The following is a 12,628-nucleotide window of genomic DNA, read 5'->3' on the forward strand; positions in this document are numbered from 1 at the left end:
CCAGTAGGGGCCGCGATCGGCCGAACCTGCCATGTCAGCAGGTAAATAAAACTGGCCCGGCCCGCCAGGGTGCTTACCCTGGCGAGCTGCGTGCCGAACGTTGCCGACCCCTGGTTTAGAGCAACCCCATTTTTTTGTGAATTGGTTACTATTTCTCAAGGAAGTGTCCAGATTTGAGGACGAAGGGGGTTGTATTCACTGACACAATGGCAGTTGGTTTCCCCCTCCCCCCCCGCCCCCATAAGATTTAAACTTCTCAAGTGGAGAGAAGGCAGATGTAGTTTTTATTTTGAGGCAGTTAGACTCGGTCAGCACTAACCCCCCACCCTCCCATGCCCATGGTTGACCACACCTAGTTTACCTAGTACAACTAGAGTGCCTTGTCTCCACTGTGTTTTTACAGTAGGATAGCTTTTGCATGTTATTTATCCCATGGTAAAAACACACTATTTTTGTTAGTAAAGACATAGCCCATGTGCTTGAATAACTTTAAAAGGTTAGCATAACTTTATATATTATTCAGTATGTTAGCTGAGCCACATGATTTCCTGATTCTTGAAAGCGTCCCTTTGCTTCCTGTGTTATTCTAGTTCTGCTCTCTTAAATGCCATAGTGCTGACTGAGAAAATGAGAGGTATGGAAGAGGGACGTGAGGGGAGGTGTGCAGAGGAGGTGTTTGGGGCTGTGGAGAAAGAGAGCTGGTATCTAACTTGTGCAAGAGATGCTGGCTGGCCTGTGTAAAACAGAGAGAAAGATTCTCAGTGGCCTGTATGAGAGTGAAAGGCAGAGATAGGGAAGGTGGTGGTGTTTTTGTTTTTAAATGAGGAGGAAGATTTTTATTGTCTCATTAAAATATACACTTCACAATCCTTCTGCAAAAAGAGGGTGATGGTTTTAAAAGTTTCCCTAACTGGAGGTATTACCCCATAAAGATACATCTCTACTAGCCTTTTTCACTGGGGGGGGGGGTAAGAAGGAGGATCTATATTTAGTTTTAGTTTACTGCAAAGTAAAGAAGCAGGAGTTGTTTTTGGCTTCATTTCTTTAACACATATCTAAAGGTTTCTTTAATCCCAGGTTCAAGCTTTCTGTTTCAATAATTTACAGGATTTAATAGTGAGATAGAAGTAGGTTTGTTTTAAATGTTCAATACATAGAGTTTAAAAGGAGCAATATACCTTGTAAAGAGGTACTCTAAAAGCAATAGCATTGCTTCCAGGTGCTAGCTCCATTATTTTGATTTTGTGGATTAAGGTGGAGGAGACGGTGCCTTGAATGGAAATAGATAAAATTCAAAAATCTGCCTTAAAAGTAACTTTAAGGATCATATTTAAACCCACAAAAGCTTTAGGAATTCAGAAGCTGAATCTGCCATTCCGTAGTCTAAACAGAACATTCACAGGAATTATATACTACTCTGCCAGAACCAGTCTTACACACTACCCACATTCTCAAGCATAAATAGGTGGTTCCAGGAACATTAGACAGCCTTAGCTCTTAGTTAAATGCACAAGATCAAAGAAAATATCATTCAGCATATTGATGTATCGCAATTTCCTTTGTTGTTTTTCAAGTTTTAAAAGGTGCCATATCATCTGTTATCCTATAGCCTATGTCAAACATTTGCATAACAAAGGATATATCTAGTAAAACTGCCAAAATGTGCTTAGCACTCTTAGTAAGCAAAATCACATTAAAATAATTGGTTCAGAGGTTCTAGCAAGATTGTAGCTTTCTGTACCTTACAGAGTACAACGCATGCATGCCCTAATATCCAAAACACATCTGTGATTTCCTCAGTAATGTTCAAATTTATAACTGTTTCTACTATCATGGTTCATCATTCAAGAAGATTGGCATATATTATATTTGTTCCTATTGATAGTAATCAGAGTAAGAAGCTTGTATGCAGTTGAAGGGTATGAATCTTTTTCAGATTGTTAATTTTCCTCTGTGTTTTCAGTTTTAAAATCAGCTGTATGGTCAGAGGCTGAAATGTGACCCTTTTGCTGGATTTTTATTTTTAATCAGACCCATTGTTTCCAGGGTTGTACAGCAGTTGTTCAAATATTTCTTGGTTTAATCTTAAACACAGAAAGCCAGTCAGAACAGAAGGGAAATGAACAAAGAAAACGGAGGTTCGGTAGTGCATGCTTGAAAAAATGGATAAGAACCTTTTGCCAAAAACTGAAACAAACAGTGACAAGGACTCAAATACAAATTTAGTTTTAAAAAATTGGCAAGTATCCCTGCAATTTTAAAAAATGTATTTAATATTATTGCGAGATAAAGCAGGAGTATATTCAGACCCTGTTGTGAACATATAAGCCCACAAAAGCAAAGAAATTCAGAGTAGACACCAAAACTCAGGCTTTAACTCATTCTGTTGTGCTTATGGAATGTGCAATATCCAGGTACAATGGGATGAGTTTTGTCCAAGAATTTCAAAAGTGAGTAGTGATTTTGGGCCCCCAGCTTGAGATGCCTTAGAGCAGCCTGGTTTTCACAGAGTGGTGTCTCAAATTGGGCACTCAAAAAATGAGGCATCCAAATCCATTAGTCACTTTCGAAAATCTTGGCCAGTCTTTGCTTTTATTCTTCCCATAGTATGAGTTTTATTATGGAGAACAAAGAAATTCTTGACTTTTCAAGAAAAGAATGATGGGAAAGCAATAGCTATCCAACACATAAAGGTAGCCTACACCATTTTTTCCTAGTTCCATAGTCTGACACAGTTTTATTTTCACATTTGTTCCTTGTACAACCTATAAGAACTGCTGATCCTATTAGTGGTGTACATCCTCCCCTGTGCAGTTCTAAATGAGTTTTTAAGGTGATCACTAAAGGCTCAGTTCTTTCTGCTGTTGTTACTAGTGGAGTAATTTTGCCTGGAGAGGTTCTTTTTTTTGGGGGGGGGGGAGGTTGAAGGGGGCAACAGACATTCTCCTGCAGTTCTGTGAGACCACCTTCCTTCTCTGCAGTGCACAGACAATCTAGGAAGTTTTTGGAGAATACTGGGGACAACTTCCTGGTGCAAATGCTGGAGGAACCAACTAGGATCTCTGCTTCTCTTGACCTGCTGCTCACAAACAGGGAAGAATTGGTAGGGGAAATAGAAGTGGGTGGCAACCTGGGCAGCAGTGAACATGAGATGGTTGAGTTCAGGATCCTGACAAAAGGAAGAAAGGAGAGCAGCAGAATATGGACCCTGGACTTCAGAAAAGCAGACTTTGACTCCCTCAGGGAACTAATGGGCAGGATCCCCTGGGAGGCTAATAGGGGGAGGAAAGGAGTCCAGGAGAGCTGGCTGTATTTTAAAGAAGCCTTATTGAGGGCGCAGGAACAAACCATCCCGATGTGCAGAAAGAATAGCAAATATGGCAGGCAACCAGCTTGGCTTAACAGAGAAATCTTCAGTGAGCCAAAAACCAAAAAGGAAGCTTAGAAGAATTGGAAACTTGGACAGATGACTAGGGAGGAGTATAAAAATATTGCTCGAGCATGCAGGGGTGTAATCGGGAAGGCCAAAGCACAATTGGAGTTGCAGATAGCAAGGGATATGAAGGGTAACAAGTAGGGTTTCTACAGGTATGTTAGCAACAAAAAGGTCAGGGAAAGTGTGGGCCCCTTACTGAATGGGAGAGGCAACCTAGTGACAGATGATGTGGAAAAAGCTGAAGTACTCAATGCTTTTTTTTGCCTCGGTCTTCACAGACAAGGTCAGCTCCCAGACTGCTGCACTGGGCAGCACAGTATGTGGAGGAGGTGAGCAACCCTCAGTGGTGAAAGAACAGGTTAAGGACTATTTAGAAAAGCTGGACATGCACAAGTCCATGGGGCCAGATCTAATGCATCCGAGGGTGTTGAAGGGCTGATGTGATTGCAGAGCCATTGGCCATTATCTTTGAAAATTCTTGGTGATTGGGGGAGGTTCCGGACGATTGGAAAAAAAATCAACTATAGTGCCCATCTTTTAAAAAGGGAAGAAGGAGAATCCGGGGAACTACACACCGGTCAGCCTCACCTCAGTCCCTGGAAAAATCATGGACCAGGTCCTCAAGGAATCCATTTTGAAGCACTTGGAGGAGATGAAGGTGATCAGGAACAGTCAGTCAACAGATTCGCCAAGGGAAAGTCATGCCTGACCAACCTGATTGCCTTTTATGATGAGATAACTGGCTCTGTGGATATGCGGAAAGCCGTGGACATGATATATCTTGACTTTAGCAAAGCTTTTGATATGGTCTCCTACAGTATTCTTGCCAGCAAGTTAAAAAGGTATGGATTGGATGAATGGACTATGAGGTGGATTGAAAGCTGGCTAGATAGTCATGCTCAACGGGTAGTAATCAACAGCTCGATGTCTAGTTGGCAGCCGGAATCAAGTGGAATGCCCCAGGGGTCTGTCCTGGGGCCAGTTTTGTTCAACATCTTCATTAAAGATCTGGATGATGGGATGGATTGCACCCTCAGCAAGTTCAGGGATGACACTAAGCTGGGGGAGAGGTAGACACACTGGAGAGTAGGGATAGGGTCCAGAGTGACCTAGACAAATTGGAGGATTGGGCTAAAAGAAATCTGATGAGGTTCAATAAGGACAAATGCAGAGTCCTGCACTTAAGACGGAAGAATCCCATGCACTGCTACAGGCTGGGGACCAACTGACCAAGCGGCAGTTCTGCAGAAAAAGACCGGGGGGATTACAGTGGACGAGAAGCTGGATATGAGTGAACCGTGTGCCCTTGTTGCCAAAAAGGCTAACGGCATATTGGGCTGCATTAGTAGGAGCATTGCCAGCAGATCGAGTGAAGTGATTATTCCCCTCTATTCGGCACTGGTGAAGCCACATCTGGAGTATTGAGTCCAGTTTTGGCCCACCACTACAGAAAGGATGTGGACAAATTGGAGAGAGTCCAGTGGAGGGCAATGAAAATGATTAGAGGACTGGGGCACATGATTTATGAGGAGAGGCTGGGGGAACTGAATCATAGAATATCAGGGTTGGAAGGGACCTCAGGAGGTCATCTAGTCCAACCCCCTGCTCAAAGCAGGACCAATCCCCAAGTAAATCATCCCAGCCAGGGCTTTGTCAAACCGGGCCTTAAAAACCTCCAAGGAAGGAGACTCCACCACCTCCCTAGGTAACGCATTCTAGTGCTTCACCACCCTCCTAGTGAAATAGTGTTTCCTAATATCCAACCTGGACCTCCCCCACTGCAACTTGAGACCATTGCTCCTTGTTCTGTCATCTACCACCACTGAGAACAGCCGAGCTCCATCCTCTTTGGAATCCCGCTTCAGGTAGTTGAAGGCTGCTATCAAATCCCCCCCCCCCCCCCCCCGCCATTCTTCTCTTCTGGAGACTAAACAATCCCAGTTCCCTCAGCTTCTCCTCATAAGTCATGTGCTCCAGACCCCTAATCATTTTTGTTGCCCTCCGCTGGACTCCTTCCAATTTTTCCACATCCTTCTTGTAGTGTGGGGCCCAAAACTGGACACAGTATTCCAGATGAGGCCTAACCAATGTCGAATAAAGGGGAACGATCACGTTCCTCGATCTGCTGGGCTTATTTAGTCTGCAGAAGAGAAGAGTGAGGTCTCTCCCAACCCTAGTCTTCTATGATTTTCACCTATTCCTGAAGTATCCCAATACAAGTTCCTTTCTTCTAACTCCCTTGAGAAAAGAACCTCAATACTTACTTTGGCCTCTTCTTGAGAGCGCTCTCCTGACAGCATAATAAATCCACCTCTGCAAAAGATGGTAGCTAGGTCGGCAGGAGAAGCTCCACACCAGCACTTAGTTCAATGTAACTACATTGCTCGGCTTATTTCCACCCTGAATGACATAAGTTATACCGAAGTAAGTAGTAGTGTAGATCCGGCTTTAGACTGTCTTCTCTCCTGCACTGCAGCAATCATCCAACGGCCTCTGAAACCCACTAGTCCTTTCTCCTTCTGACTTCTCTCCGTATAAAGTCTTCTCAGCCTCCCTTATTTTCCATAGGCTCCTCCAATGTCTCCTTCTTGAACAACCATCCCCCTTTCCTCTCCCAGTTTTCCTCTTTAGTCAATTCCTGTCTTATCCCAATAATCCCTTCCCTCCTTTACTCTGCTTCTGGTCTCTCCTCTCTCTCTAACCCCAAACTCACCCTGATTCTCTTTCCCAAAACGCCTCTGTCCCATCTCCAAATTCTTCCATTTTTTTTTACCTTTTCTCCCTTGCAGCTGCCTCCAAATGCTTGTATCCCTCTTGTCCCATAACCTGGCCTTACCACTCAGGCTCTCTGGGCAAAGCTGCCCAAGATGCCATAGGCACAAATAAAGGCAAGGCTGTCACCCTTATAAGTGCGCCCTCCGTTGTGCTTGTTGCCCTGATAGCTGTGCCAGATTTTCCTAAATGCTCAGCTCCCAGAGAATGATGATGGAGAGGGGTGTGGTGGTTCTCCATGGGAAGAGCTGGGTGTTGAGCACGTTGGAAAATCTGCTCACACATGTAAATCTCATACTGGAAAGAGAAAGAAGAGAAAGAATGATTAGGCCAAGTGTTGTGAATTACTGCATTCACTTGCAGCCGTGCACCCCATTCGCATCTTTTTTTTTTTTTTTTTTTTTTTTAAACTTTTCAGCGTGGGAGCCCCCAAAATATAAGAGTTTTGAAAAATTATACACATTTGGTGGGGGGGGGTGGGGGGGGGAATATTTCCTTTCTGGTCCTTTAGGGTGTATGCAGATCAAGCTTTTTTCAAGATTTTCTTTGCAAACGTGAAGGCTACAAACTTGGTTTGTTTGTTTTTAAAAATGGAAGTCTGAGGGTCTCATGTAATCACACAGCTCCAGGAGCTGGGGCTTTAAATAAAATACCAAATATTACAAGAGCAGTCATAAATCACAAGAGTTGACAACACTGACTAGCACAGTAACTGTATTAGCAACACATGAAATAATAATTCTATCAAAGAGTCTTTAAACCAGCCTTCCAGTCCCCAAAAGTGATTTAAACTCCTTCAAATCGCAACATTCAGTTGTCACATGATACAAAACAACTACACTAGCTTCAGGCCCTTACTCATGGGAGCAGTCCTGTTGACTGGAACTACTCACAATCAAAGGCTGCAGGATCAGTCCTTTGCTGAGTGAGTAGTCTGAAACAGTTCAGCCATTAAGATGCAAATTGGCATAAAGATGAGAAGGCATGGAGACTATGTTTCCTCATTTCCTGTAGATAGTTTTGTCAGGGAGACATTAAAATGTTCCAGCCTGAGAAAGAGCTTCCAGTAGAAATTTCAGTCTACTGATGGTTTATTAAGATTTTACTTGAGAGGTTTTTTTTTTTTTTTTAAATATTGCTTTATACAGTGGATGTCACTTCCTGCCATAGAGCTAAGGTTGCACTGCAGAAATTCCTAAGTTGTAAATGTCTCACTCCACTGAAAGTAAAGATGAACTGGATTTAATTTACTTAAATTCAAAAATGGGGTTTTTTGCTAATTAGTGTAGTGAATTATGTGAGGATGGCATATCTTCATACAGCTTAATTATGGGGAATGATAGAAAAATATTTAGTTGCAACTTTAGAGCATCTTGATTGCAGGACTTCTAAAACCATATCTTAGTGGGAACCTAGTTCTGTTTAAGGAGATTAGGCACCCAATTCTCTCATTAGATTTGTTTTCTCCCCCCCTCCACCCCCGCCTTAACGGGTAGCATCAATGGAAATATTTTTTCATCAGTTTGTGTTTGTATAGTGAAATTGACCATAACGGCATTGGCACCCGCCTCTCTGGCCAATATGTGCCTGCAATCATTCCGTTTTAAACAGCGGCAGCACCCACCTCTTGTGGGTTCCCCCCCGGCCAATGGTTGTTTGGCAGGTCTTTAGCGACTCAGCCCTCCGGCCGAGTCTCACACACTGTCCCCCCTTCCAGGTATACAGTTTCTAGTTCCTTCTCATGGCCCTGGCATGGGGCCATAGCATCAAGGCTTCCCTCCTGGAGACACTGCCTTCTTTAACAACCCAACAGGGGCCCATCTGGGTACCCTCAGTTAGTGAGTGTCCTTTCGTTAGCCCTCCTTGGGTTCAGTCTTCAGCCAGACCAGCAGGGCCCATCACCGTATCCTCGCTCAGTCTGGTTAGGTTCTGGGCTCAGGCAGCCTGCACTGACCTGTCCATGGTTCTGCTGCTCTTCTAGTCAGTCAGACACCCAGTCCTCCCTCCTCAAGCTCCAGGCAGCAACTGATTGCTCTGCCTCTGCCACTTGTAGCCAATTGCATAGTAAATTACCTAAGGATTTATTAACTAAGAAGAGGAGAAATGAGAGTGATTACAAGGTTAAAGCAGGCAAACAGACTAACTCATTTGTGGTTTCAAAAGGTGACAGAGTTGTAGTAATCTGTTCGCTCTGAATGTCTTTTAGGGCTAACTCAGGGGATCAATCCTTCCATTTCATAGCTACAGCCCTATGAGAGTCCAAACTGCAAAAAAGATAAAAATAGCTGATGAAAAATTTTCATTTCCTTCTTCCAGAATTCAAGCTGATGGGATGAGCCCTTTTGCATGTAGCCTCTTCATGGATGTGAAGGGACAATTAAAGTCTTTGTATTGTGATGTCCCACAATGGCCCATTTAGTTTGATAGGCCTTCATGATAGGCAGGAGATGATCCCTCCTGACTGGGTTCATGGAAGGGGTCGGCAACGTTTGGCACGCGGCTCGCCACGGGCCGGGCCAGTTTATTTAACTGCTGATGTGGCAGGTTCGGCCGATCGCAGCCTCCACTGGCCACGGTTCACCGTCCCGGGCCAACGGGGGAGGCGAGAAGTGGCGCGGGCAAGCGATGTGCTGGCCGCGGCTTCTCGCCGCCCCCATTGGCCCAGGATGGCAAACCGCGACCAGTGGGGGCCACGATTGGCCAAACCTGCTGCGTCAGCAGGTAAATAAAACTGGCCCAGCCTGCCAGGGTGCTTACCCTGGCGAGCCGCATGCCGAACATTGCCGACCCCTGGTTCATGGTCTCAGAACAAAAATTTTTTACAATTACAGAGCAAAAATGTAATAAAGATATAAGTGAAATTAATGTATGCAGCAACTTACAAGTCATTCTAAACACTAAAACATGTTGTAAGTCCAATACCCATCTTAACCTTATTAACACACAAGTGAAACAGACTGGTTTGCAGCAATGAGTTTGTCTGTGCTCGTCTGAAGACTAAAGCCTTGGCAAGAGCTGGCACCAGTTCTGCCGGTGTCATGTCTGCTTTTTCGCAGACTGTGACTATAGCAAAATGTAAAGATTTACATACTTGTAACATCTCCACATCTTGAGAAAATTATTTTATTTACTAGTTCTTGTTTTCTTGGCTTACAAGAATATTTCCGTAAGTCGATCGGTCTGTAACCCACAAAAAGCTGATTTTTATTTGACATAATAAAACTAACCAGAGACTGGAACAATTTTACATTTATGGCATTGCCATTTGAAAAGCAATATTTTATTATGATAGATTTTAAAAATACCACTGCCAAGGTACAGAAGGATTTTGCTCTGTTGAAATGAGAATTTATGAAGAACATTTTAATAAATTTTATAGACAACATTTTCTTTCCTTTGCATAGTTTTCTTTATCTCTTCAGAGAGATTTGCTGGGGATCATAACTGCAATAAGACTAAAATGATTGAAAAATCTCTTGGATTTAATGAATAATGATTTAAATGTACTGAAACAACCACAATCCTAGGTGATGTGAAAGGAAATTCTCTCTTTAAAAAGGGAAGAAGTTATGATGATTCTGAGTCATGCTACACCATTCAGTTAAACACAGAGCAGATTATAAAAGAGCAAGTATGGGAAGAAAGTGGCTGTCTGATAACCTATCTTTTAATCAAATATGTGCACTCTTTCTTTTTTTTAAAACAGACAGTTCCACAAGGTAATGATTTCAAAAGAATCCTAAAACAGAACAGAACACATCCACTTGATTGTCTAATAATTGTTGATAAGTTTGTGGTTGATTCTACAGGCAATGATTAAAAGGCTATGCAGATTCTTAGCAGACCCTTACATTTATGTGCTTGCACACAATATTTTAATTGCTTCTTTGCCAGTTTTATTTCTGAAGTTGACAAAATGTGCACATGCAACCATGGCTTAATGACCATATAGTACATGTTTAATTATGTTCAAAAATATAATCTCTAAATGTGGAATTTCATTTTATAATTTGTTTCTATGTGCTTTAAAAACTATGAACTATCTCCAGTCATATGTTTTATGATTTTTTCATCTCCATTTACAAAATAAGAACCACCATCTTGAATATTTTAATAGCTGGACATATGGTCATAGATAATTTTTTCTTCTTTCTTTAGATCTCCAGATAGCCTCCAGACAATTTTTTTTCATTTGTATACATGGCCACGTACACAAATCGTGTTAGCTAAGTTCAAATCTAAAACCTTCTCTGTATTAGTCCAATCTCACACTAATTAAACTAACTTTGACCTATATTAGATCATGCATTGCTCTTACTGGAATGCACAACTCAGCATAATGATTTTAAAGCTCTTAGTGTGTTGATTGACAATCTCTCTAGAGTTTGCTGGTTTGTACCATTACCTTTGGGAATAAGAGAAAGATCCCGTGAATGACATATCAGAATGAATCTGCATGACAGAGAAAGGGTGAGAAATCACTACAAAAAATGCCCTGCTCTCAGAGTTATCCAAGGCCATTCTGGTGATTTAGACATGGAATTTGATTCACCACGTTCACACATTTTGAATGTGCTTGTTGAGAGCGTTCATAGATACAAAAGGTTTGTTCATACAGATCTCTGTGGAAAAAGAATATGAGGCCCATAGGCAAAATTATGTGACCAAATTTGTTTTGGGTGGAAGTAGTAGTAATAGGCTTCTCTCTTTTCCCCTCCAAAAGACTGTTGCTTCTTTGCACAGATGATTACTATGGTCTTCTACCATAGGTAAAGAATTGCCAGGTGGTGATGAGTGACAATGAAGCTGTGCAGTTTAGTGCTCTCCCTTGCTACTATTGGCACATGGGACAAGTAGAGTCTTTTTGGACGATCCCACTCTTCCTCCACTGCTGCATCTCTTCCTCACTGTGAGTGAAAACCACCTCTGAGCAGGGAGCTCGTAGAAGGCCTATTTGCTGTTTAAGTCCCAATGAAACCCTCAAGTTGGGATTTGAGTGGTGCATAGGCTTTTTGTAGAACCTCTTCACAGCAATGCATTTCACCCTTTGTGTGTTGATGACTGGTGAAAGCAGCTACAAAAAGAACAGTAGAAAAGTGGTGCATAATTCCCCGGGCCAAAGCCATGAAAGGAGACAGCTATGAGGATTCAGTTGTGCTCCTCCCAGCCTGGAAAACATGTGCATTCCTGTCACAATTGCCATGTATCAGTTGACATGCTGAATGGTGTGAGAGAGAAAATTGGAGCTCAGTATTCTGGCTAGGCAACTGAGCCCTTCTGCACTAGAACAGCGTGACGTGAAGAAGCGCTCTGTGTAAGCTTGTATCGTTCACCAATAAAAGATGTTACCTCACCCACCTTGTCTCATATACTCCATGACTCTTTTCTGGGTTACCTGAGGTGTCCAGGATGAATCATTCTTTAGCACAAGGCACTAGACAGTCTTATAGTAAATTCAAATTGAAGATTATTAAAACAGAGCTTGAGATAGAGATTCAAATACAAGCAAGTATAAGGGTTTGGAAATATAAGGTTACAGATAAAAGAAAAACAAGACACAAACTACAGTCTATACTTATTAACAAGTTACTTTCCTGTCTATTAAGGTATCTCTCACCAAAAGATTCTTTCTTGAAGCAGTTGTCTAAACCAAAGAGCAGGGATCCACTTAGGGTGACCAGACAGCAAGTGTGAAAAATCGGGACAGGGGGTGGGGGTGGGTGTAATAGGAGCCTATATAAGAAAATGATCGAAAAATCGGTACTGTCCCTATAAAATTGGGACATCTGGTCACCCAAGATCCACTTTTCATGAGACCTCCCCCGCCCCCCACTGGTGGAGAGTCTCCTCCTGTAATGAACAACAACATGAGCCATTTCTTCTGCTTTTAAAACAACAAGCTATTGTTGTTTTAGTTCAGAGCCCCCCCACACACACACACACACACTCCTTCAGAGAACCCTCCTGGGGTTTGTGTGTCTTTTTAAAGCTCAACCTGGACTGACAGTAAACAAAGTGCTGTCTCCATGGATGTCCATTGTTCTCAGCATTGATTGTTAGCCCTGAAACCCCACCTCGCCTCTGGTGACAAGTCTCATTTCAACAACTTGGCAACCTAATGTTCTAGCTTTTAGATATTTCATAAACTATTGCTCAGACAAACATCTCAAAATGACCATTTCAGTGAGCAGAGCCCACACATGACCCGCTTCGGTATAATATTGAGAAAATGGTCGGACCAGATGTAATATACCTGCCAGAGAGCAAACCTGTGTCACGTACTCCCGTGCTGGAATTACAGCCCTAGTATTTGTGCCAACGACCGCTGTCTGTCAGTGGAGACAGGTGATGAAAGATTGCAGACTCCAGGATTGTATAAATGCCACTAGGAGATGCATGAAATATTGCCATGCAGTGCTT

The sequence above is a fragment of the Trachemys scripta genome, chromosome 10 (genome assembly GCF_013100865.1).
Source record: "Trachemys scripta elegans isolate TJP31775 chromosome 10, CAS_Tse_1.0, whole genome shotgun sequence".
In the NCBI taxonomy this organism is placed as follows: Eukaryota; Metazoa; Chordata; order Testudines; family Emydidae; genus Trachemys; species Trachemys scripta.